This window comes from Numida meleagris, chromosome 2 (genome assembly GCF_002078875.1).
Source record: "Numida meleagris isolate 19003 breed g44 Domestic line chromosome 2, NumMel1.0, whole genome shotgun sequence".
In the NCBI taxonomy this organism is placed as follows: Eukaryota; Metazoa; Chordata; class Aves; order Galliformes; family Numididae; genus Numida; species Numida meleagris.
The window spans coordinates 59272244-59299870 of NC_034410.1; the positions used below are offsets into that span (position 1 = coordinate 59272244).

The window sequence follows — 27627 nt, forward strand, 5'->3', positions numbered from 1 at the left end:
GTGCTCACTCTTGCATGGCATCCTCTTGGTACTTGGAGGTATTTTCCACCTCCCGAGGCAGACAATGGCATAAATTCCTTTCTTGGAACTAGCACAACTAAGAAAGGGAATTAAGAAAACAGATGGTGGAAGCTGACCAGTCATATCCCTGCTGCTGAAATTCAACTGATCATCAAAATGCTGCTGAAAATTCTTGTGTTTTTAAAATGCATTTTCAAGGTGTGTAAAGCTGCTTTGCCACTCAGATGTAACCTGAGCATGATGGGCTGTGACTGAAGGAGAAGAAAAGCATGTGTGGCTGCTGCCAGTCTGGCCCCAGCACACTGGAGCACATTAATGCAGCTCTGACTGGGCAGGATGCATTTCTCTGGCTGAAGAGTCACAGGTGGGACTAGGAGTGTGGAGGTAGGCAGTTCACACAGCATCCTTAGTGCAGGTCTCAGTGTGACAGTGACTCGTGCTGTGTCAAACTGAAACTTCTTTATATTTTCTCCTATCCTCAAATTATTCAAAACTTGTTCTGCCAAAACAAGTATGTATTAAACATGAAACGCAGTTGAAAGCACTTTCTTTTTAATTTTCAGGAGGCTTGTTGGTGCCAAAACATAAACTGCTTAAGAATAGGGAGCGAAGCATGGGTAAGTGCTATTTGGCAAGATCCACATGTCGCACTTGTTTGTGCAACAGTCACTGCTGCTGACTTACAGCTTCAGAGGCAGCTGTGTAAATACAAGGCTGTGGTGACTGGGGGAACCAAGAGTTGCTGAGAGAGATAACAGATAATTCCGGACACGCTTAGGGTGCCATAGGGTCGGGCAGCGCTGAGCTGTGCCGTGGAGTCCTGCTGTGCTGGTAATGCGCCTCCAGCACGCTTTTGGTGAAATACTTTTCCTGTTATTGTCTGACGGGGGGGGAGTCTGCTTGTATTATAAGGACGCGTAGTTAACTTTCCATTAGGAAGGAGGTTCAATTCCTGAAAATGTGTAGGAAAAGCTCTGACGCAGGTGGACAACTCTGCTTTACTGACCTCTGTACTCCTTCGCACGAGGGCCAGGAAACCTTGAAAGGCTCAGCCTGTGCTGTTTGCAGGCTTCTTATAAACAAGGCTCATTCCTCTACATTGTGGAGCAGTCCTAGGAACTGCAAACAAAGGCATTAGTAAGTGCTGGGCTTGCTGCCCCAGTCCCCGTGGGAGCTGATTTCCCCTAGATAAGGCCAGCACGTGTCTCTTCATACAAGGCTGATGCCTGCAGCCTTGTGTGGGTTCTGCTGTGCAAGTCAGTTAGGCATTGGCAGGCTTTCTAATTTCTTTTTGCTACTGATAAACCAGCAAAGAGATTGTGGTTGTAACGAGATGAACTGTACTCAAAAAGCTTTATCATTGGGGTTGTTTTAAAGTGAGAATACTTTTATATAAAGCTTATTGTTTTGTGCATAAGGTGAGAATTAAGCAATATTATTAAGGAATGATATTAAGCAATATTGTGACATAGCTCACACGTAAATGATGAATCTGAACAGGAGCACCTAAATCTCAGTTCCTAATACACTGTCTCAATCATTTTGACTGGTGTATTACCGTCCTAATTCTTTCTTAGTGATATACGTTATGAATTCTCTGTGCATGTATTGATTTAGCTTATAATTGAATACAACTTCCCCATGCTGACCAGGCCAGGTGATGGCATTACATTTTTTAAATTAGTCTACAGTAACTTCTACAATATAACTGCATCCTAGGATTCTCTTATTTATGTTTCGACTGCTACACTTCATCACAAAGTGCTCCTGCATCCTTCTTTACCTTAATCCACAGGTCAAATAAGCAGGTGGAGCTTCATTTAACTCAGTATCACAATTCAAAAGCTGAGCTAGCATGTTTTAAATAGGCTGCATACTACAGAAATTTTTGGTTTCTCTTGTGAAGACTGCCATTTTCTTTCCTTATCTTGGTTTTGGAATAAAATTGACTGAAATATATGCAGGAATTCCCAGTTTGACTGGTTTTATCTTAATGGGCAAAAGGGAAAATCTTCCTTATAAAAATTAAAGATAATTCTCACAATACTTGGAATTACAGTCATTTTTCTTGGAAGTCTTGGGGGGGTGGGGGGGGAGGGTGTTGACACCCCATGTAGTGGCGGGGGTATTTGCTAGGGATGCTTGTTCCTTGCTTTTGCAAGGCATAAGGAAGTGGTGCTGCTTTTCTTACTAGCAGAATGCTGTCATTTCAGAATTCCTATGTTCTACAGTAATTGTGATGATTTTCTCCATGGTTGGGGCAATTTTTTTTACTCAAATTAGTGTTCATAAATCATAAAATACTGTGAGATGATTTCACATGTTAATCAGTGGATGGAGTTATGCAGTTCAATACGTTCTGACTTCATCCCTCCAGGACAGGGCTGTATTTGGACTATAGGGATACTTCCTTCAAGTACTATTGATGCTCCTTATTCCCTTTCCAAGAAATCCTGTAATCTGCTGCACAGATGAGCTCCTGCTTCAGCTGGTTCTTTCTACGGATTTCCTCCAGCTCAGAGACAGATGCTGGTTTCTACCTACAGCATAAGAAAATGTTTCACATTTTCTGTTTGTCTTCCAAGGAGGATAGATTTTCTTGTGATATCTCTCTCCAACTGTGAGAGTTGAGATGGGACAGGATATTTCTTTATATAAAATTAAATAGCAGTTTGGCTGAGTAAGTGAATCTGCAAAGTTCATCTAAAACTGTTTACTATGATCCGACCTTGTATTTGTGATTGATTTGAGTGAAAGTTATGAATCTTAGGGGCATACTTCTATCTAGAGATATTCCAGATAATCTATAGAATTGCTGGGTAACTCCATGGTGATATGTAGGATAGGAGTGCTTTTAGTTAATTTGGACCCAAACAGTTATATTTAACTGTTAGTATTAGGTCTTGGTGGACAAAAGAAAAGCCATGTTGATCTGATCTAGTACTTGATCTAGTGGTTGGCAACACTGCATGTGGTAGGAGGATTGGAACTTGATGATCCCTGGGGTCCCATCAAACTCAAGCCATTCTATGATTCTATTTATACAGTCAGAGCAAAACTGTTATGCATTTAAAGAGACAACAGTACGCTAACAAGAACTGTAGCTTGTAAGACAGAAATCGTTCACTCTTCTGCAGAGTCAATTATAGGAAAACATCAAGGATTTCAAAAATGTTTCACTCATATTTAAAACAATCTCTCCCCAATTTTATAGATGAAGAAACTGAGGCCCACAGAAGTTCTGACAGAAATCTGGCAAACAGCAGATTCAGAAATAACAGCTCGGTCTGGGTAGCACCAACCTAATGACTGGATAATATTGTTCTAGATATAAAAGCCTGGAGTAAAAAGCTGAAATGTCATTCTTCCCCTGCTGGCTTTACCACTGTTTGTGCATTGGAATTGCTGAGCTGGAAGAATGTGAATGTTACTGTGCAGTGTGAACGAACTAAGTTGTCTCTTGTACAGTGAGCACTTTGCCCTGCTGGATGGGATGTGGCTGTTAGAAATTCCTAGCACCATTTCACCCGTTTAAGACCCTCTCAAGGAGGACCTGTGTGAATGCTGCTTTTTTTTTAATAATTGTTTTTCCTGTCCGAAGGAAGACTAAGATTTCCTGTGTTCAGCGCAGTCTTTGCAAGAGATGATGGCAGTTTGCATTAACAGAAGTCCATGGTGCACTAGGGGCAGTTTCAGAGATCCAGTAGTTTATGGCTAGTGTGTCTTTATCAGCTGAGCAGAAACATTCATGACCATTAGTTAGCAAAAATCCCTACAGCATGCTAAAAGGGCATAGAATCATTATGGTTAGAAAAGACCTCTAAGCTCATCTAGTCCAACTGTCAACCCATCCCCACCATGCCCACCGAACTACGTCCATCAGTGCCACATCTATATGTTTCCTGAACACCTCTGTGGATGGTAACTCCATCACCTTCCTTGACAGCCCATTCCAGTGCATTACCACTCTTCTGAGAAGAAATTTTTCCTAATATCCAAACTGAATCTCCCTTGGTGCAATTTGAGGCCATTCCCTCTCACCCTGTTATTACACACATGGGAGAAGAGGCTGGCTCACACCTTGCTATAGCGTCCTTTCAGATAGTTGTAGAGAGCAATGTGGCCTCCCGTGAGCCTCTTCTTCTCCAGACTAAACAACCCTATCTCCCTCAGCCACTCCCCATAACATTTGTGTGCCAGACCCTCCACAGCTTCCTTGCCCTTCTCTGAACATGCTCCAGGGCCTCAGTGTCCTTGTAGTGAGTGGCCCAAAACTGAACACGGTAGTCAAGATGCAGCTTCACCAGTGCAAATACAGAGTACATTGCAAATAAAAATCAGATAAGACAGTTTTTTTTTCTCATAGCATTGCTCCCCACTTAGCTACTTAGAACTAGAACAAGATGAAAACATGGAACCAAATTCCTATTTGGTCCTGATATTATAAGATGATTCTGCTCAAAGGCTTCAGAGGAGGACACTGAGCCCTGCTCTGCTCCAAGATGCCTCTCAGGCTGAGGATGCACTTCTCATCTGCAGCTGCGCTTCACATTGACATGAAACAGAGATTACCTTCTGGTGCCTATCTGGGCCAATAACGCTGGTGGTGGTTTGTGACTTCTCCAGTAGTATTCAGTGGTGATGTGTGAAGGGAAGGAAGCTAACCATTTGACATGGGACAGCTTTATTGATAGAGTGCTGCCAGGCTAAAAATCAGTTGAACTGTGTGAAATAATGTGCTCTTGTTTTGGGAAAAAATGAGAGGAAAAGCTGTGATGCTGATTGGCAGAGAAAAGCCTATAAAGCAGCACACGTCAATGGAGTAATTGACTGCTTCCTTCACATAAACGATTTTTCCTCACCTCTCTCCTTTCGCAGCTGAGCAAGCCACAATTCATATTGATGAAACATGACAAATTTGAATAACTTTTGGAAAACCGCATGAGATATGAGACAGAGCTTGAAAGAGAAAGTCTTTAAAATAATAACAATGGTAGTAGTAGTAATAATAATTTAGTGGCTTAGCCACCAAATGACTGACTATCCAATGCTCTACTGGGAGAACAATTTCCTTTGCAGGAATCCAACCCAGCAAGGAGCAGGAGGGGCTGTGCTGAGCTGACACTACAGTGACCAGCAACAGACCCTGCTCACCCATGTCTAGCTGCTTTCTGTAGTCCCAGGGCTGCTTGCAGAGTTGCTCAGCATCATTACCTTGGGTGTTGTTCAGTTGTTCCCAGAGATCTGGTGTTTGAGTTTTGGAAAAGCTAAAACCATTTTTGTCTGGCTCCTGCTGGCTTGGTTGCTTTGAGTGAATTTTCCAGCCTGTTGGTGTTGGCTTTTCTCCCCTTAGAAGGAAGATCATGCTTTCTTAAAAACCCAGCAGGAGGCTATGCAATCTCTGTCTAAAGCAGGCACATATGCAGGGCCAAATCTTGTGGGCTGTCCATGTGCTGCCCTTCATCCAAGTACAGGATGCTGCAGGATGGAAGGACAGCCTTGCATGGCACAGAGAGAGCCTCAGGAACACAGAAAGCTGCCACCAAAAGCACGCGCCCTGTGATAAGCAACGATAACGCTCAGCCACAACATTACATCTGGAGCCAAGCTGTTACGAAGTTTGGGTGCTTAGATTTAGAGTGTCTACATAAATGTCACAACAGAAGAAGTTTGTGTTTGTGGATTCTCTGTTGCCGTTCTGGACCTGTAATCCCAGATGTTCACTTTACGATTTTCCCTCTATCCGTTGTGAACTAAGGGGCAGGGTTTTTTGTATTTGTTGTTGTTGTTCTTTTGTTGCTCAGCTTTGATTTATCCTGCAGAGAAGCCATATTCTATTCTTATGATCTCATGTAATATCATAGAATCATAGACTCATTAAGGTTGGAAGAACCACTAAGATACTCTAGTCCAGCCATCAACTATCAAGACCATACTGTTAACCACGTCCCTCACTGTCACATCTACATGTTTCTTGAACACCTCCAGGGTGTTCTCCACCACCTCCCTGGGCAGCCTGTTCCAATACCTCACCCATCTTCCAAGCATCCAACTTTAACCTCCCCTGGTGCAACTTGAGGCCATTCCCTCTCATCCTGTCCTTGTTACATGGGAGAAAAGACCAACCTCCACCTCACTAGAACCTCCTTTCAGGTAATTGTAAGGAGTGATAAGGTCTCCCTTGAGCATCCTCTTCTCTAAACTAAGCAATCTGAGATTTATTGCAAGTTTCTGCCATCCCGAAGTTTAGGGAGGCTATTGTGTACCAGCGATATGACTTCACTGCAGGACCAAAAAAGAGGAGCTGGGTTCCTGTGTGGGAACGAAGCCTTACTTGAAAGCATCTTTGGAGGGAAAGAAGCCTCACTTAAATGAAAACACCTTTGAATCCTAGACACTCTTTGCAATTGCTTGCAGCTCCCTCTGTTCTCATCCCCTTGGTTTCTGCTCTTTGCAGGGGACCAGTCTCACAGCTGGCACAAAGGCTGCAGCAAAGTAGTAGTGGCAAAGATATTACCAAGTGGTGTCTGTGATGGCAGTGGAGTGCACAAACAGTGAGCATGCTTCTCCTCTGTGTCCAAAGGGCTGAGCAGGATGTAATTGAACCATTTGCCCAGTGTGAAGGCAGAGTTCAGCAGCAGGTCTCGAGGGATTGAGCTAAATTGATGCTGTGGAAGATAATTAAATCATGTGACAGTTTATCACAGGAGATGCCTGAATAATCAGTGATTTTAAAGGCCTTTCAGTCATGTTTTTGTAGCCTGGTGGTATTTATGAACTGCGAGGCCTCCTGGGGCTTTACTTGGCTGCCGGATGCTGAGGAAGGGCAGTCTGGTCCTGTCCAGCTTAGTGGTGCCCCCTCATTAGCAGTGATGAAGGGCTGCCTGGCCACAGGCAGCGGGCACTCTTGTTTTCAGGTCCTCATCTGGATTTTCAGAGAGGGTTAAACCACTGAATGTTTAAGTGAAAGCGGTGGTATGCCATCGTCCCTCACAAATTTGCCCTTCATTTGTCAGCTATTCCCTGTGTTTATTCCTCTGTTTAAGTCGATCAGTGAATGTTATCTTCCTTGTGTCACCTGTTTATTCCCATAGGATGACAATCTCTGCTAGTGGCCAAATAGAGCAGCAAAATCTTATTCTCAAGGGATGGAAAACTCTGTGGGGCTCCTGGTTGCAAGGAGAGTCAGGGGAGAGTCAGGGCACGATTTTATTTCTTCTTTCCTCTGTGTCATCCTCTCAGTCTCATCTAATTCCTGCCCTAGTCATGCACGGATGCAGATTTCCACCCGAGGCTTCCAGACCTACATTAGCATATGCCAAACTCACCAAGCAACCTGGACCCCAGGAGCCCAGAGCATCGCAGCCTGATGCTGTCTGCATTTGTCCTGAAAGCTTAGAGGGCTCTTTTCCTAATCCATTCCTAAACACAAACAGGTGTGCATAAACGTGCATGGAGAGAAAGACAAGCACAAATTTATATGTAATTAACACTTGCCTTTGTTTGAGTGTATTTTGTATGTGTAGCTTAGAGGCTTGCATCCTGCTTAGAGGCATGTCTTGCTCACTGCACTCACATATTACAATGCAGATTAATTACAGAAATATTTCTTTTCCCCTGCATTCAATTATCATCTAATTCCTGAATGAAGAAACAATACATTTAAAACTCTGCTGTTTTTTTTTTCCCCTGGAAGAAAGAGAAATAGTAGGGAAAAAGTGCAAGTTGAACTATTACCTTTTTGCTATCTTTAAGTTAGTCAGTTGATATCAGTGAACCATTGTCTCTTCAGCTCTGTTAAGATGCAAGGCATTAAATGTGTTATTTGAAATCCATAAAATAAATAAATCTTCTAAACTCAGGACACAACTGCATCAACATGAAAAAATGTCACACTTTACACATTGTACTGTCACCAAAGTCCTTCTAAGAGCAAGTCGGTAATTATTTCCTGTTTTTATATAATGCTGCTGAACAGTGAACTCAAATATGCTGGATTTAGCAATTCACTAATAAGACAATGTCAAGAACTTACTATTTCAAGCTCTCGATTGGAGGAAAGATTGCAGTCAGAAATGCTTTGCATGCACTCTTAGTCCTGTGGACTCCATCTGTGTATGTGTAAAGATTAGATTTGCAAAATACCATATTAAAAGCAAGGCTTCTAAGGTTCAAGCAGCAAACACGTAAGTTAGGAACCAAAATAACTGTCAGCCTTGTGCAGATTAGATTTGCTGTCCACACCTTTTTGACTGATGTCTATGCATTCTAGTGCAGTCTTTAAAGATATTAGCAGTTACCTTTTCTTTTTTCCCCAAAGCAAATTCTGGAAATTAATTGGGGTTGTAGAGTGAAAGAGACTAGTAAAAAAAAAGATCTTATAAAAAAAGCAACCCACCTGGGAACTATGTAAGTTCATAGAAAAATAAATCTTTTCATGAACTACAGAATTAGTGAAACCAATTTTCACATGATTTCCTGCCTTCCATTCCTTAGATCCTTTTCCTACTTCTTCCCATGTAACTTCTCTGTTTGCCTAAGCAAATGGCTGCATACATTGTGCTTGGGGCCATTCTGGGTCCTCAACTCTACCCAAGTGTTAAGAAGGTGGTCATCTTTGACATCAGTGACTCTCTGTGAAATGGGGCTGAAACTGCCAACAGGCTCACACATTTGCAAGGGCTGACAGGCAGGCAGATGAGTAGGTGAATGACATGAGAGTTTGACTGGTCTCATATTTGTTATTTTTAATTATCCATAAAAGATAAATACGATACAAAGCAACATGTTATTAATACAGCAGATTTCTGTGATGTGAGATAATTAATTAAGAGAAATTTTTCATAGATGAAAACTTGCATTTTTAATTTTCTGTGCATCTTCTTTAAGGACATTGATGTGTGAAAGTGCTGAACATTCATAGCTGCGATCAAAATTCAGTGGGACTATATAATGCTAAGTAGTCATAAAACATAAAGCTTAAAAATCTCAGATTGGGCCAGAACACACTGGTGATTCACTAAGATTCTGCATGGATGACTGCCAGCAGTAACCCCTGGGAAAATCTGCAATGGTCTTTTTACTAGGGTTTGCCTGGAGATGTTAATAGCACTCAGGGCTTTGTGCTAAGCCAGAAGAAAACAGTCCATTAAATTGCTCCTCACTCCTTTGGTTCTATCTGACCATGTATCTCTTTGAAGGAAATTATTTCCTTCAGACATGGTATGAATGGAAGAAAGAGGAAGTGAGAAGATGCCAAAATACTTATTTCTCTGTTTTCTTAATTTCTTTATTTTCTTAAGTGAAGAACGTTATTCTCATATAAAACACATTTCAGAACAAAAATAATAAATTTTTTTTTCAAAACCTTGTTCTTTTAGCCATTATGGTTGAGGACCTCCAGCCCATGATCTATATATAAATGCAGGGTGGATTTTGAAAGGCAGCTTAGTACCTTTCATAAATCCTAGAACTGGGGAGAACAGAGAGAGAAGGAAGAGGGAAGTCTGGTCTATCCAAACCACTGTGGTCCTCCTTTGGACCCTGCCATCCAGTCGAGAGAGACACTGAAGCACAGGAGAATGCAATTATGATAAGCTAATATCCCTCGCACACAATTTTCCTTCTGAAAAATGCAGACCATGATTTCTGTGTTGGAGCGACAACTTCACTTGTGTTGCTGAAGAATGCAAACCCTTACTTTATCAAAGAAATAAAACATGTTTTCTTATATCCCACCATTCATTCCGTATGAGAAGTATTTCCCCCATTAAGAAGTTTGCTTTTCTTCTAGCTTGTCTTCTTTTTTTACTTTAGCTTTGACACTGAACAGAGAACTGATTTTTTTTTTATTGTTTCCAGTAGTTTACTCACTCTGCAGCGCCCATAAACATAAGCTACTCCTAAGTTGACAAGATATAAAAGGAATATAGAATTGTAGTTCTGTCCTCCAGGGCTGAAAAACAGATTTTAGAGACAAATAGAGAAATCTTAGTTTTAAAAAATAAGCCCTTATGTCATGCTGGCAAGCTCATTACCAAAGAAAAGAATATTTATTTTTTGCTGTCTAAATGCATCGGTAGCTGACAGCAGCACCCAATATCAAGAAGAAAATAATACCATCTGAAAGTTCAACTTCAAAACCTTTAGAGACTGCTAAGTGTGTATGATGCTTCCTAACCCTTTTATCTACTGTTGGGCTAATCTTGAATATCTGTATATCAATTAAGTCCCAGTTTATTCCATGACAACTTCAAAATCCACCTATTCTGTTCTCTTTGTGCTTCCATGGCATAGATGATAGCCAGGAATATATGGATGTCTGATGACTCTAATAAGATTTGGCATAGTTTGGTAATCTATTCACAGAGAGAAACTGGGCCCATCAGTTTCCCAATACCAATAAGGTAGCACAATTAATTCCTTTTAAGAAAGCTGAAAGAGAAAGTGAAAAGGTAATTCGCAGTTTTCCTCTTAGCAAGCCACAAGAATATCTTTATTGTCCTTTGTGCTCATTTTCACCATATGTGAAAGATCTAGACAAAGAAAACAGAAAAGGGGATTATGTGACTCAAACTCATATTAGCTTATAGAAAAAAAGCAGAGGCAAAGTTCACAAACTCCAAAAATTAAGAAAATGGCGAAGTGGCATCATAGACTCACTTTTTGTCCTCTGAAGAGCAGAAACAATGGGGATTGAGGAGGACAGAGTGGAAGGATGAGATTATTATCAACTTTATTACTGATGTTGATAGTGTTGGAAGGAGTTATTGATTAAGAACTTTCAGCATAAATTTCTTTCACATGGGAAGCATCTAGCAGCAGCATGCTGGGCCAAATAAAGTGAGTCATCTATTAAACTGCAAAAGTCTTGTCTACCCCTCATTTATCCTTTTGACAGTGTTTTCTTCCTTTCCCAATTTACTTTGCTCTTGAAGAGTGACTCCCATACTGAACCACAGAATTCAGCTCTTCCCTCTGGAAAGAGCTAGTATCAATCTAGCAGGAATCAGGGTCCAGGATGATCCTACAGGAGATGTACATGCATCTCCTGTGCGTAACAGGGAAGTCTTCAAGCTGATAATTTCTGGCTGTGAGTTCTACGCCTCCTCATGCTTTCACATGATGGCAAAATCAGTGGAATCCATCTGTTCCTTGTTGCCTCATAGTTCAGATCTGAAGGTGATGGAGGAAGGAAGGAAGTGGGCATAGAGGGTGAGACGTGAATAAATCCATGCTGATGAAACCAGAAAGAACCATAGTGGCTACAAAGTAGGTAATTTCCTTTCATGTTCACATGCCAGTTCGTATTTTTTTCAAATATTTTGTGTGATAGAAACATAAATAATGGTGGTGCAAATAATTGTCACTTGGACCACCAGTCAGCCATTGCACTGCATTTGTCTGAGATGGCAGTGTGTCTAATGGCAAAGTTCGAAGAATAATTCTTTCAGAGGTTGGTGGCCAATATTTTTCTTGCAGTTTTTCACACTGACATTCTACTAGACAAGACAGAAGATGTCCCTGAAATTTGAAGTCTAGTGAAAGACAAGTGCCAGTCAATGAACAACGTAAGAAGATATTCATGTAATCTATTTCAGACTCAGTGACAAGATAGCAAGGATGCAATCAGAAAATTAAAACCATTTTCTGAAAGATGGTCTTGTAAATATGTTAAGCAACTTACTTGCTCTGCAAATAACAAATTTATTTCTAGTTGACTGGATGATTTCCTTATTTGCTGAGAACACTCCTTATATGTAGTAGTAAGGCAGAAAACCATCATAATCTCAGGTGCAGTGATTTGAGTTATGGATAAAGTGCAGACCACAATATTGTGAGATTAGGTCTTTGAGGGCTGGATCAGAGGCTTTATGAGTTTGTATTTGTTACATTAAGAAATAAGGCAAAAATTTGTTGAACAAATGGATGGAGAATACACAGAAATTCTTAGCAGTATTGGTTGGAGGTATGAAAAAAGACCAATGAGATGAGATAAATGAAGTTAATAATCAAAGATAACATACAGGGTAAAAGATTTTGGGTTGTTATGTCAGTTTCTCAGGTCTCAGAGATCTGTAATGACAATTAGGAACTTTAGTATCTCTACATATTTCAGCAGGATATTATTGGTATTTGTCCTCTGTGACTTTGTTTCTAATCTTTTAATGGAGGTTTGTGTTCAACTACAATCAACATGCATTTTCCCCTTTACAGATTGCGTGGTTCAAGACAGATCCTGAGTGATTTTGACAAGAACAAGGAATATTGATTATTCACCACTCACCACTCCTGGGTGCATTATGCACTGAGGCCACACATTTACCATGGCAGACCCAAGGCCACCTCACCACCTATGACAGTCTAATGAATGTCAGCCAGTATTTCATGCATTGCTTTCTTTAGAGAGAGTGACAGTCTGATGATACTCAGTTTCATAAGCTGCTGTGTTTGGAACTGCTTCATTTCCTACAGACAAGCCAAATTCTTCCCACCTTCGGCAGAGCTTGTTCTTAGCTGCAGCAATCATGATGAGATTATGACTTTTTGTCACTGTATCCTAAATGTATCTGAGAGCCTCTGGAGTGGAATTTGTTTCTCACCAAGCCATGAGGAACATTTTGCAAGTCAGTATCATTAAAAGCCAAGTCTTGAGGATAAATCTTCCCTCTAAGGTGTTCATCGGTGGTCCTCTGGCAATGAACTGGGAGTTAGAGGAAAGTCTCAGTGATCAACCATCTCCAACCTGTCACAGGCTGTAAGAAAAGCAGCAAATCAAGTACTTGCAGATTCCTTCAATATCCAGGCACTCAGTCCCTGCGGACATGAAAATTCAGAGTATGATTTTGCTGGCCCAGAGTTCATACAAGATCTCACTGAGATCCGCACTTTATATTTCATTCAGAATGTTTTATATTTCACCTAGAATATTAACTTCAAGATTCAGAAGAAAGGTGAAAAAAAGTTCACTGGAAAAATGATAATGAAAACTGTTTTGGGTAAAGCAAAGTCATAAGAATTGTTAATTCATAATGTATCTGGTAGGTATCACATTTTTAAACTGCTCTTACTACCCACACTTTGATATATATATACGAGAGAGAGAGAGAGAGAATCACAGACACAAATACACTTGAAATTACTTTTTTCACTTGAAAAGTGAGGATATTGTGCAAGACAGTGTGTGAAGAAGAGCAATTCCTCTACCAAAGAGCTGACAGTCTGAGGCCTTTGTCCAACAGCCACATTGCCCTTGATGCGGTTGAGTGTGCCTTGCGTAAAGCTATATCCTGTTGTATATTAGCAGGACAGAGCCCAGGAAAGCCAGTGGTTATTACTGATCAGTGCTAATCACTAATCTTTTTATTCCTTGTAGATACTGGGGAACCGTGTGTCGTGAGGAAAGATGCAAGTGCTAGAGCCAGCTGGTTGTTTAAACATAGGTTTTGCTCAAAAGTGACAGACCTTTCCATTGAACTCCATTTGTACAGGTCAACTCAGAACAAGCAATATGCAGATGCACCTTACAGTGGACAAAAAACAGCAGGTAGGATGATGATATGCATCAAGTTATGTGAAGGCAAAACATTGCTTTGGCTATAAAAATGGGTACTCCAAGTTTCCTTGGGAAAATGGCCTTCCCTTCCTCCACTCTGTCACATCCAGCTCCAAGAGAATTGCTAGTAAAGACTGGATCGTGGCAATTAGCACAATTCTGGTAAGAAGGAACTCTGAGATCAGTCATGAAGTGCACTTGATCAAGTGTGACCTGTATTATCTCCATTACAACTGTACAATCTGCATTAACAAGCCTCCCTGGATGAGTAGTAGGACAGGAGAAAACAAATGGTTTCTAGAGTATCAGAGCTGTTTTGTGGGTGACCAGAACTCAAATGGCAGGGAGTAGTTCTTTGCATGCTTATTTAAATGCAAGTAAGAGCAATCTATGCCTAAATTAGATGTTTCTTTATTTTTTCCCCAATATTTTTTGGGAAGAATATACAAATAAAGAAAAGAAACAAAAATGGCATATGGCAACTGTCATGCCTGAGCTTGAATTTTTGTTCCATTTTGTACTTTGAAGGTTTTAACCAGCTCTGCACGTTTTTTTTTTACTAGTAAATGGCTCCTACAGCCCTGCTGTTCTGCAGCAGTTCATCAGTTTCATGGGGTGCTGTGCAAATTCATGCATTTGTTCTTGTCATGAATTTGCTGTGCAGTTTGCCTTCTTTCTTTGATGTTCTCCAGGAGACCTGTAAGTTCTTTTCCAGGTAATGATCTACAACCATAAAATAGCTTTGATAGTTTGCTGAATCTACACTAGAGTTTAACTGCATAATTGTTGATCAATGTTTTTCCAACGTCTCTGGCCCTAACTATCTCTTTTTCCCCCAGGGGATGTATTTAATCATCAATACACCTGTAATCACCTGTTTCTTAAAAGAGCTACCACATATTTCTTCTGTAATAAAGGGCTCAGGTTGACTGATGATATTCATAAGATATCACCTCCAGTACAGACGCTTCAGGAAAGATGAAGTGCTAGACCAAGGAAAGAGAAATGAGATATAGAAATACTAATTGGGGAATATCTGCCAGAGAAATAGCATGGCAGAAAACAAGATACTGTCATAGAGAATCATGACAGTGAAATACATTCCAACAATGTGATGCCAAAAATGGAAAATAGTATTAACCAAAAACATCATATATACCACATGGGAGATAATTCTGCTGTTCTGCACCTCCTGTAGAGACTGCTGCAGAGGGCATTTGTCAACTTCATCACCACACTCTGAGGAGGCTGTAGGAAGAAATTCAGTAAATAAAACATATAAAGAGAGTTTGAAAACAAATTAGTTTAATTTAGAGCAAATGAGATTTCAGCTGAAAATTATCTTTTTTTCCCCTTCTTTTTGTTACAGAGTGGAGTGTATTGGTTTGTTTGCAAAGTAAAATAACATTCCTAGTACTAAGAGCCATGAAGTTCTCCAGCAGTGTTCTGGTAGGAATAGTGATGATAAATGATAAAGCTCACTATTTTTATAATGGACTTCAACTTCACATTATTCTTCTCCCTCAGTACTCCGTGACCTTTGCAAAGAGCAAAAGAGAAAAACATTACTTATTCATTCCAAAAAGTTAAAGGCTTACCAAAGCAAGACCACAATAAGCACTCTTCAGTCTTTTACTCTGAATTGTATCAGTACAAATCAGAGGACTGATTTTACAAAATCTATTCATCTTTCTATTTAAATATGAATGTTTATAAATGCTCTGCTAAACTGTACCTTCAAATTCCACACAAGTCTATGGGCAATGTTTGCTCCACAGGCAATAAGATAAAATATTATGACCTTTTCTGAATTCTGTGTCATGTACATTCTATTGAAATTTGTATTCTACAATTCTGTATTAAGCAAAATACATTGTCCTCAATGCATGAAACAATTTTCCTAAAGCAACCATAGATTTCCATCCCTATAAAGTCCTTGGCTGCTTTATATGGAGTTGTCTGCATTTAATCAGGGACAGGAATAATGGAATTTTGCAATCAAACGTTATTTTCAGTACCTGCAGAAATAGAGTTATGTAGTATTTACAGCGTCAGCCTTTCTTCTCTTCTTTGCCTCAGGCTGTCATAATGTGTGGCTGTCCCAAAGTGTTCCAGACAGATGAAACTCTTTCTAGGGAGCAGCTTCTTGGTCCCTTTGTAATAACCCATTTTCTATACGGTGCATTTGGAATTTAATATCGTCAGCATGGTGTAAAGGAACCAAACTCGAAGTGGAAATCTGAGAAGTTCTCATAAGATAAAACAAGGGCATTTCCTTCTACTAGGCACTTCATCTATTTGCTAGGAGGTGTACCTGAAAGCATTGCCCCGTGCTGGCCCATGTAATAGCTGCTACTCAAAGAGATGGTTGCATCCCTCCCCACTGCTTCACACTCTGCTTTTCCCCTGCCTCAGCTGTGTTGTTGCTGGCATTCAGACATTCTTGTGCACATAAGGTCAGGGGCTGCTCTCCCTGAAAACTCAGTGAAAGGCAACAGCTCCTGCTACTTTCTTGGTCTCCTCCATGCACGAGTGCAAGTGCCAGTGCAAAGCTGGAAGAAGCCACATCTCCTCAGATACAGGAAACAGGTGAGTTACAGCATTCCAGCCCATGTCTGCACCTAAGCTGGCCTAGATGCAGCCCAATCTGTCTGTTGGTACGCTGTGAGTTATTAGGATGAGAGTGGCAGACTTGCTCAAGGAAGCCTGAGCTCCTCCTGGCGTGTGTGAGGAACGTGAGGCTCATGTTTTCTCTACAGTGAACAGGAGCTGGCAGCAATTCTGCGGAGCCCCCCGAGGCTGCAAAGCTGTGACCACGTGCTGATGTCCCAGAACACAGCACTGGTGGCCACCACTGCTGTACCAAAGAAGGAAACATAGCTTATGAAACATAATATATATCGAGATGCCCGTGTATAAAACTTGAATCTATAAAATACTTCCGTTATTTGCCTTCTTGATTCGCTTGTTCTTTTTAGTGGGTAAATTCCTAATGTGATTTCTAGTTTCAGGAGGAAGGTATTTCTAGAGCCAAAACATTCTCTCAGATTATTTCTGTCCTTGTTCTCATGTTTTGGTAACAGAAATGGGAAGAAAGAAAATTACATCCTGACAGGCCTTGTGAAGTTACAAATGAGGAATCTGGTCTGATGTATGTGACAAGTGGTCTTGTTAAACAGCTTTCTCAATCTCTTACTTTTTATAAACACTGTTCTTTCCCTACTAGGCAAGAAAGCAGAAGCAATTTCCCATGAGTCCTCATGTTATGAAAAGGCCAAGCACCTTTTTAAGTTCCAGTGAACGTTAAGCTTTGTGGTAGGTGAATTCCTAGCTCTGCTGTAACATGTTCTTAAGTTGTACAGCAAACCCCTACACTGCCATGACTAATAAGGAATTTTCTGAAGAAAAGACCTCCTGACATGTTATTCTTTGTAGATAGGTATGCTATTGCACTTACTCAGGTATGAACGTTTGCTTCTCGGCATCTGTTGTGATTAGAGGTGAGCAGCCTGCTGTAAACTCAACTCTGGCCTCCAGGCAACTTTGCAGATTTCTATGATGCTCATTGCTTTCCTGGGTTTCTATTATAGTAACATTGGATGTGACTTCCACTTGAGTGCAAGCAAAACATTCCTGTTTTCCTCCTTTCTCCAAACCAGAACTTCCTCAAGTAACTAAAAACACATGCTTATTTCCAAATATCTTCAAGGAAAAGACAAGTTGCATATGTGGGCTTTGAGAGTTTCCACACAGTTTTTGTTGAGGCAATGGAAATTTCTTTTTGATGGAAGTGTCTATATCTCTAAATACAACATAGGTCATACCAAAGTTGATTTTGAAACTTGCACTAAAATAAACAAAAGGAGAATGATATTTACATTCAGTAAAACAAATGTATTGCTCTAGGGCTAAACTCTGTTCTCAGTTGCACAAGAAAGACAAATGCAGTGTTGTAACTACCTGAATATGCCAAGCAGTATCTGCACAGTACATCTGTCTGGACAGCACGCTGCATATTTTAAGAGTGATATGCCAACTTGTTCTGTGATCAAGCTCTGTTCCTCAGATTCCACCTGTACTGAATTTTGAGGTTTGTGTATGCATATAAAAAAATCCAAATGCAGTGCTAAATGTTACCTCTTTTGGGATCCTAACAATAATGTGAATGTCACATCGTTTCAGACAGTAACAAAATGTCCTACTTCATGTTTGTTCTTAGACTTTAAAGCTATCAGTCATGATAGACACAAAGAGCATCCTTTCTTTCCTACAACTCGCTACTCTACTTATCTTTCTTGCATCTCTGCTCTCATACACACTGTGTAAAGGTTAAAATCCCTCTGAAGTGGAGATTTCCAAATGCACAGTTATGTCAGTATAATTACCTGTAATACCTACAGAAAATGAATGTCTGGCTTCGCTGGGTCACCGAATGTTGGTTGGAGGGGTCTCTGGAAGTCCCCTTGAAGCAGAAATTATTGCAACGGGCAGCCATGGCTTTGCCTGGGCAAGATCTTATAAATTCTAGGGGCAGATTTTCCACCACATCCCTGTATTTTCCTTAATGTTCAATGCAAATCGATGTGATAATAATCTCATTATACTGTCTATTACCACCAAGGAGAGCTTGGCTCCATGATCTTTGTAACTGTCCCTCAGGTAGCTGTCAGCTGATTTTCCTCTCTTTCCTGTTTAAATCTCTCCATTAACATCAGGGAAAGCAATGCATACAACAGGCTGCCCAGGGAGGTGGTGAAGTCACCGTCCCTGGAGGTGTTCAAAAACCGTGGGGATGTGGCACTGAGGGACATGGTTTGTGGGCACAGTGGAGATGGGTTGGCAGTTGGATTAGATGATCTTCATGGTCCTTCCAACCTTAATGATGCTATTATCTTCCTATTTTATGACTTTTATTATTTGTACTAGTGCTGTGTTAGCTATCTGTGCTACAGAGCACTTAACACAAGTACAGTCTCTGTAAACTGGTAAAATAGATACTACCCTGCAGTTTGGAATTCCTTTACAGAGTGAACTGCTGGTGTTCGGGTGGCTTTACGCTGATTGCATGCGCACCTTTCTCAGCGTGCTGACTACCAAAGAAACAAATATGAATGTAACATACGTGAATTGCATATTTGGAAAAGTATCCTTCCAGCTGCCTTGCTACCACTTTTCTAAGGTGAGGACAAAGATTTTGTAGACACTTTAAGTGTGGAGATTGTATGTTTTACTTCAGATTAACTTCATCTCTATTCAGATAAGGGAGCATTTACAAAAAAACAATTATCAGGATGAATAAGGAGGTCTAAGTGTCTGTCAGTTCAAGCCCCAAATCTATAGAATCTAAACTGCATTGACTGCAGGATGAGTGCCTCAGGCAGGACCTCACTGGAGCTGAGTTTCACTGTAAAAGTTTTGAGCAGATTTCATTGTCACCACAAAGCTCTAATCCTCCTGCTTTTTATTTTATGAGAAATCAGTTGTGACTTCCTTTAAAAAAAATCTGACAGATTGTTTTTTATAGCTAGGGAAGCAGGCTGTCTTCTTTGCCTTGAGGTTGTGAAGACAGAATAATTTTACACTATCTAGATTACAAAAGAAAAATGAAAATTGCTTCTTCTAGCTGTTCCTTTTGTAAACCCATCTGAAGGAATATTTTTCTTTCTTTCTCAATAACACACACACTTCTATACACATATTTATATATATAGTCAAAAGTTAAAATCATCTTATCCTGACAGTTTTCTTTGTTCGGATTTCATACCTTTCATATTAACAACAAACCTTGTATGGCATTTTGTTATCACAGGGTTTTTTCCCAGCAAGCTGTGTCTCTATCAGGTTCAGGAAACACTTCTTGTTATGACTATTCTTTGCTCTTTGTTTTGTTTTGGAGCTCACCTTCACTCTGTGCAACAAAAATTGACTTTGGAAACAAATAAAAAACGTCCAACTTAAAGCAAATTTAAATCTGTGTCAAAAATAGCATGTTTATTCCCTCTGACATGTGAGAAAAAAAGGGTCTGATTCAGTTCTGTATATCTAATGGAGTTAAATTAAATGTAAGTACCAAGTTCTCCAAATTCATATCTGGAGTTTCCATGCTTATATTAGAGTGTACGTGTTTATTATGAGACCTGTACTCAGCTCATTAAAATATTGTTAATTTCCTCAACAAGGGATTTCTTCTGATATGTCACAAGCTGAATGCACAGCCCTTCAAATCACATTTCTGTTAATTTGAAGTAACAATTGTAGGATTAAAGTTCCAGGCAACTGCATATTGGAATGTTTATGAATAGAGAAGATAATTAAGTAATTTACAGGCAAAAATCAGGAAAGCGAAAGAATATCACTAAGAAAAGTTTAAAAAGAATAGTTATTCCATCTCCTCTCTTTTTATTTTTTAGATTAGACTCATGCTGCTTCTCATGAACACAGGGTTCAGTTTTACTGGCCAAATTTCAACTGCAATTTGCCTAAGTAATTATTTCTTGTATTCTTAATTGGAAAAAGCATTCCTGAGTTTCTAGTCCTGCCTAACTTGCTTTTATGGCATCTTTAATTCAGCACAAACCAAGGCCATCCGTCACCAGGAGGTGATTGGTCTTTAAAGGTAGACTATGACAAGCTGGCATACACTAAGTGTATCATATGCAGCTTGCAATGTAATAGCACAGTCACTGTATCTCAACAGCCAGCACGTCTAGCAAAGCAGCACTTCCCTGCTATGCCCACATTTGATCAGTAATGTGAAAATCATCCTAAGCAAGTTCTTCCTTTCTGTGCCTCAGAAGTACGTGTTAATGAGCGACGTATTAAACCCTTCCTTTCTAGATCAGGAGTAGCAGTGAACTGCCAGAGCTCACCAGGCTACCCACAGCCCTCCCAACTCTTTGTCCAGTACTGCAGAATTCACATCTTGTGAGGATGAGAGACAGCGATGCAGTGAGCTCTGCCCATGTACTGTGTATTTTTTCCTCTCCTCCTTTCAGTCTATCTGGGAGGCAATCATGGAAATAGTAGGATCGGCCCTTGTCAGGCTGACCAGCCTCCTGATTCAAAAGTCACATTATCTCATGATTTGTAAAATTCAACCAACCTTCTGGAACGTTGATGCCACCAGTCATTCCTGTCACTCTTTTCTCTACATGCCAGGTTCAGTACTCCTTTGTGTATGTGAAACGTGTGTCAGCAGACATCATGATTGAGTTCACACTGTGTGATTGTCCAATGGCGAAATACAATTTTGGAAACTGAGGTTATTCCTTTAAAAATCAGCTAGTCGGGGGAAACCTGTGACAGGAGAGCTCTGCAGAGGGACCTACAGCAGCTGCTGCTCCTACCGATGCTGCTGCCACTCTTTGGCCAATTCAGGGGAGTTCTGAGGCAATACAGATTTTCACAGGTAATTTCTGAATAGTCAGGGCACACAGGTGAGAAAATATCTGGGCTTTAATGAGAGCTTAGCCTCTGATTTGTGTATGACTTCAGGGAAAGCCAGAGACCAATCTATGCCTCAGTTCTTTTTCAGTAAAACCACGGTAAGAATAAAATTACTCCTTTACAAAGATACTGGGATTTGGCTTATAATGTTTTTCTGACTCTATTTCCATGGCAGCTGATCAGAACTGAGGTCCTGTTCTCAGGCTGGCTTCTCACACAGAACAGAAGTGCAGGACTATGTGAAACTCTGAGGGTGCAGCACAGATGTATTCTTCGAGACCCCTGGAAAGAGAGGTGCAGCCATACAATGTGGGATTCGTCTCTCATGTGAATCATCCTTTATCCTCTTCATGCATTGCTGCTTTATGAATCATATTGCTACTGCAAGAGAGCATTGTGGTATCCCTCCTTTCATTCCCCACCACCATTATCACCTCTGGTTGGTACCCCTAGCCCAGCATGGCTTGTTGTTACTGCAGAGGGACAGCGCTAACCTATTCCTCTCCTTCTTTGTCTCCTCCTCAGCAAATCTACTTTTGCAGTAAAATGGCATGACGCAAGACAGCAGTTATTTATAACATCTGTGTGAAGGCAGTTTGACGAGGCTTGGGTAAATATAAATCTGGAGAAGTACACCACACAGATCTGTGCATGACTGCTTTACAGAAATCTGACCAATTCTTCCCAAACTAGATGTTTTCCTGGGTGTAATAAGGACTGATTGTGAACAAGAATTGAAAAAAGCTTTCATTTTGACCTATTGCTTGAGGTTATTCTGTGTCAGATATGATAAATTCACAGTAAACTGTACTCTCCATGATGTGATATTTAACACCAAGAAGTTCAGAGTTAATACTTAATTGTATTAATTCAGTACTGACTCAGATAAATCAGTAGAGCCATTGTACATTCGTGGACTTTTCTCTGGACATACTTTGTTGGTTTTTTTTTGTCTCCTGAGTCCCATCCAAGTGGATTTTTGTTAAACACAACCTGTACATGGATTTTTCATCATCTACTCCCAGGATTTTGTAGGCAAGGCGCTGAGATGAGAAGGAGACTCAGCAGCGCTGGCAGCTGGGGAGGCTCAGGAAGCAAGGGGAAGGAAGGCAGAAAAAGCAGCTGGCTGGAGGAGAACTCACTGCTGTGATGGTCACTGGATCCATCCTCCCAGAATTCCTCTGTCCTCCTAGGGATGCCTATGTCCTTATCGCTTTGTTACGCAGATATGGGTATGGACGCACAGATGCAAACAGCGTTGCTCCCCTACCAGCCCTTCTAGAAGGATGTTCTCCTCTCTCCCCAGCTCCACTCTTTTAGCTTTTGGAAATGTGACACCTAAAAATAAGAATGTTAAATTCAGGTAATCCAAAACTATAGAAGTCTTTTTTACCCCAGTGTTATCTGACATGCTCTGTATATTTAATGGCAAACAATTGAATAACAGTCAATATGAAAATTTCCTTTCAACAAGCACAGAAAGTATGCAGGGACTCCCCTTGCTCTCATTAATCCATTATGTTATTTTTCATTCTAATAACAGACAAACCCCTATGGCTGAAGAAATGTCTTTGTAATTTATTCCAGCAAACATTTCCCTTATGAAAAATTGCTATAATGTAAATTTATCGTTGGAGTGGGTGTATAATACTATCAGTCAGATGTTTATCTCAGTAATAGCACTGTGTTTCGTTAGTAATGCTCTGTAACTACGTTGCTATAACTGAAATTACTATCTGAAGCAGGAATAGAAACGCTATATACATGAAATACTGAAAAAATACTTCAAGATACATTCTTCATCTGTTCATATGCTCAGTTATAAGCACTTAATTAATATTAGGTTTGGTATTTACATTCTCTGACTTGAATAAAAGAGGGAGGAGAGAAAAAATATGTCTATATTTCTTTAAAGAAACCTGAGTAAAACTGAAATGCTGTTGGTCAGCTTTGCAGCTTGTGAAAAATCAATGTCGCTTCCATTACTCGACTGACTTCAACATGCTGATGTTGATTTACAGTGGTGGGGATCTACACAATGGTTAATAAGAAGAATACCTTGGACTTTGGTAGTGTTTTTTATCTGGAAATTCTTAATTGCTTGTCTGCGTCTTACTGTTGGTGAAGATTAAGTGTTGCATAAGTTAATTTAGGACCTCATAGACACTTCTAATTCATGAAAAATACAAATTTAATCAGGTGAATGTCTTGTTAAAAAGACTTATTTCATTTTCTTGGTTTTATGTACATGACACGAACAAGAGAAATGCCTGGAGGCAGTTGAAATCATTGTTTGCAATCAGTCCTTTCAAACAGTCTGAAATGTATCTGAAACTCAAAACCTGTTTTCAGTCCTGCTGTCATGTTGCAGACAAGCTGTTTGAGGTCTAAAATCTTGGCAAGACCCTTCACTGTGAGGGTGGTGAGACATTGGAACAGGTTGCCCACCGAGATTGTGGATGCCCCCACCCCGGAAGCATTCAAGGCCAGGCTGGATGGGGCTTTGAGCAACGTGGTCTAGAGAGAGATGTCCCTCCCTATAGCAGGGGGTTGGAACTAGATGATCTTAAAGGTCCCTTCCAACCCAAGCCATTCTATGATTCCGTGGTTCTATCATTCTATAAATACCCTCAACCCTTGGGGTTATTTTGCTGCTACCCACTCTGTGCTCCCTTCAGTTTTCTGCATGCTCTGAAGGCGGTGGTGGTCCAGACTTTCTTTTGCCAAGTATCTTTTTTCTTCCCCGTCAAACTTTTCCTAATTGCTTCTTGGGGCTCCGTATTGCTTCTTTCACTCCACAGAGATTTTTTGCATGATCTGTAGTGCATTGTGGATTCTAGTTCAGCGTTGCAATGAGCACTCAGTGTGTCTGTCTGTGACCTGTATGTCCAATGGTACACACAAGCAGTCTACGTGTGCTCTGTGTGCATATGTTTACTACAAATACACCTTCAGCCTTACTGCTGGAGGGCCTGGAGCATGGTGCCACAGCAGCCGCAACTCTCTTGGGGTGCTGGACCCAGCATGGTGGATTTTCCTTTATGATTTATGATTTCCTATCTTACTGCGTTCTTTTAACTAACAGAATGACATTTAACTTAATTCTGGTGAAGGGAAAAAAGGTATTTTGGCCTATAAATACCACTGATCCTTCAGATCTATTATCTGATCATCAGCACTGTCCTTTTTCATTCAGGTATATCATTCCATTCTTACAACCTATCAATATCATTTAGGGCCATGATAACAAAAAGTTCCACTGAATCCACTGGCTGACAAACAGCAGTGGCCCACGTTATATATATGTAGCTGAAAAACTCATAATCTCTTCTAAAATGCTAGCACTCTGCAATCTCCAGGAGTAGAATTTTTTCCCCAGCAGTTATCGAAGTCCCAGATATGGCACACTGGTACAATGCTGTGCATTTTTTGTGGGTGTCTGTGATTCAAGATTCAAGCTTCCATTTTAAATGGCTGATATGACAGGGTAGTGGCATCCATTTAAAATACTTCCTGTGCCTTGACTGATGCTGACCCACTTCAGCTGCTGAGGAAAGCAGTTTTTTTTATAGAGTACTCGATCATATCTATTGCAAAACCCTGAAATATTGGAACCAGTATTTCCCATCCATTAAAGTAGCTATAGCACTGGGACTCTAGCTCATGCTTAAGGTGCCCAAGTATTTTAGTACTTTAAATAACAATGATATTAGATATTTTTAAATCCATAGGCTATACTGCATGACAGATTTATAGCAAATTATTCAAATCTGAAATACCATAAAAGATTCATTGAAGTGCTAATTAAAAGTCTTTAAAATAAATTTTGTTCAGTGTGCTCCCTGCAATATGTAAACACTAAAATCCACACTCAAAATCCCTCACTCCCTGTCCAATAATTGTGTTTGCAATGAGTATGAAAGATGCAGATCTTCAAAAGCTGTAATTGCGCATGTAATACCAGAGTAAACAGGTGATATTCCTATGCTTTAGAGCACAGAAAGTAAGTTAAAGTAACTCTGCATAACTTTCAATAGAAGTATCCTGTTTTAGTACCCCTATTTATGTTTTGAAACTCAATGTTGTGACACTTTTGTCTTGTTTGTGAAGTGATCTTCAGGGATTAGCGTGGTCATCTGACTGAAGAGCCTTAGGAATCCTCTCTGCAGAATTCAGCCTACACCACCACTCTTCTTTGATTGTGGTTATTGGTTATGGCTGAATGCAGACAAATGCCATCAGACGGTGGCACACCGGGGTTGAAACAGGCTTCAAAGGCTCTTGAATGTTATGTTATGGTCCTTTCTTTAGATTTGCTCTGAAGAATACACTGAGATGTATAATATTAACGTTTTGGAGGAGCACTCCTTCTGAATAGCTCTGTTTTTTAAGAACCTGGGACATGAGCCAGTGACAAGCAAACACTGGAATTATTCAGAAACTTAAGACAGGGAGTGCTGATCAGACAGGATCAGATGTTGAAAGAAGCAGGGCTCTGTCAGGTACCTGGCACTGAGTGGTGTTTGATACCGGGATGCGATGCCAAGAGTGGTGATAGTAATGAGGAAAATAACCTCAGTGAAAGATAGACCAACTACAGCGCTGCAGGAGAGGTGAAGTGCAGAGGACAGCTGGGAAAGGTTACATTAATGGATGCCAGCAAAAATGGGCTGATTAGTCAGAAGGTAGCTTTATTTTGGGTAATAGTGTGTCTGAAGCATTGCACGATCTGAATATCTTCCAGTTAGCTCATGCAGAAAAGGCTAATTGTATAACTTGGTAGAAGTGTGACATTACAGCGTCTAAAAATAAAACACATGAAAAAATATATGTTTGAGCCTTCAGGAGTACTCAAACTGCTTAAATTTAGGCTTATAAATTAGGGAGGCAAATTAGAGGGATAGTCTTTGTAGATTATTAATGGAAAGAGAGAAGAAGGAATGGGCTGGAGAGGGAGTGGAAGCTCCTCCAAGAGCAATTCAGAGCAGGAGCCTAATTTAAATGCTATAGTTGCCCTCATAAGGAATTCCCCTCTCACTTCACTTAGTCATCTGCAGTACGTAAATATCCTCCAAAGAGAACAGAAAGAGTTTAGAAAAACAGACACTGCAATCAAAGGGAGAAGAGATGCACTGGTAGACTGGGGGGGCTGGGGGGGTGGGATGATTCAGGCCATAATAAAAGACCAAATTATAATGGGGGCATGGGATGAAAATCTGAGCAATCATATGCATTAGAGAAGAGCACAAGTGCAACAGGCAGGCTAAAATTAATCTGTGACCAAAGAACCAGATCTTGCTTCCAAGAAATTACACTGTCCAGAGGAAGAGTTGTGGAGAACAGACAGCGCTCAAATGTTAGAGTCATGATAAAATGTGAAAACACTGTATGAAAATAAATGTGAGCAAGAAGATGTGGGGGTCAAAATCAGCCTGCCAAAAACCACCACATCCTGTGGCAAATAACACAAGCTAAACTGGGTGTGTTAGTCGTAACATAAGAGGAACTTCACTGAACTGTAACACTTTGCAAGAATTTGCAAGCACTAGCAGAGCATGCTAGTGTTCAAGTGGTGAAACAGAATGTCATCTGCACCTTTAGCTCAGAAAAATTCACCATTATAGCAAAAGCCAGTCCTTACAGCAGAAGTCAGAGATCTGGCAGCAAATAGGGCACTTCTCTGCTTTAATTAGTCAAAGATGTACAAAATGGTGTAGTACCCAAAAACATCCCATCACATTCTTGCTCTCATCACAAACTGATCTCAATTGAAGTCTGGGAGAACAGAACTACTGAGGATGAGCTGAAGGATATCTTCCAAGGGAAATAGAAGCTCTTTGCGGATCAGAGATAGAAGGACTGTGCTGTCCCAAAGTGCATAACCCCAGGAAACAGCCATGGTAAAGCATATACCCAAATGCTGGCAGTGCTTCTTCCTCTGGGAACAATGGGACAAGTATAGAGAATAACTTGGCACATATAAAGAAAGCAAGATTAAACACTTCACTGAAATTGGCCTCAAATAACAAAAATAAGCAAATATAGAAAAAGGAATATTTCCCACTTTTACACATGAAGAAATTCCGGGTGAAATGACTGATGCCAAATATTTTTCTCTTCTTTTTGTACCTGAAGGTTCCTCATGGATTCTGTTAGCAAAACAGAGTGCATATTAGGATATATTAAAAACATATTTGATGAGGCATTCAGCTCACACTGCCACGCTCATTTTGTTTGAAATGAGGCATTTCACCACAAAGTGCCACACATTGGATTTGATCCAGAGTGTGGAATTTTGTGTAGAAGATGGCTTCAATGTAGAAAAGACTTGCATCAAAGTCAGGATAGCAACATGACTACTGGAACAAAGCAGAACAAACAAAAATGTCAATATGTGACTAATTGAACTAGCATGCTATAGGGTCAAGCAAATGTCACAACATACAGAGATATTCCCTGAACAACTGGCCTTACCAATAATTCCCTCCAACAAAGAAAGGGTGCAAGTATTCACTGGAAAAGGAATTGCTGCACAAAAACTTATGCCTAATATAGTTTGCTTGCACAAGCAGGCTGAGGGCAGTGCCCTGGTGCTGCAAGATGCC

General features: G+C 40.4%; 1 long non-coding RNA gene across 2 annotated transcripts; it reads left to right on the forward strand.

Moving 5' to 3' along the window:
- On the forward strand, positions 1 to 26149 carry LOC110394754. 2 transcript variants are annotated; one of them, XR_002435859.1, is made up of 6 exons: positions 1 to 405; positions 585 to 638; positions 12238 to 13061; positions 13397 to 16891; positions 18603 to 18755; positions 21198 to 26149. It is a non-coding gene; the product is annotated as an uncharacterized LOC110394754 (long non-coding RNA). The 2 variants fall into 2 exon arrangements; XR_002435858.1 differs by having other exon boundaries at positions 12238 to 16891.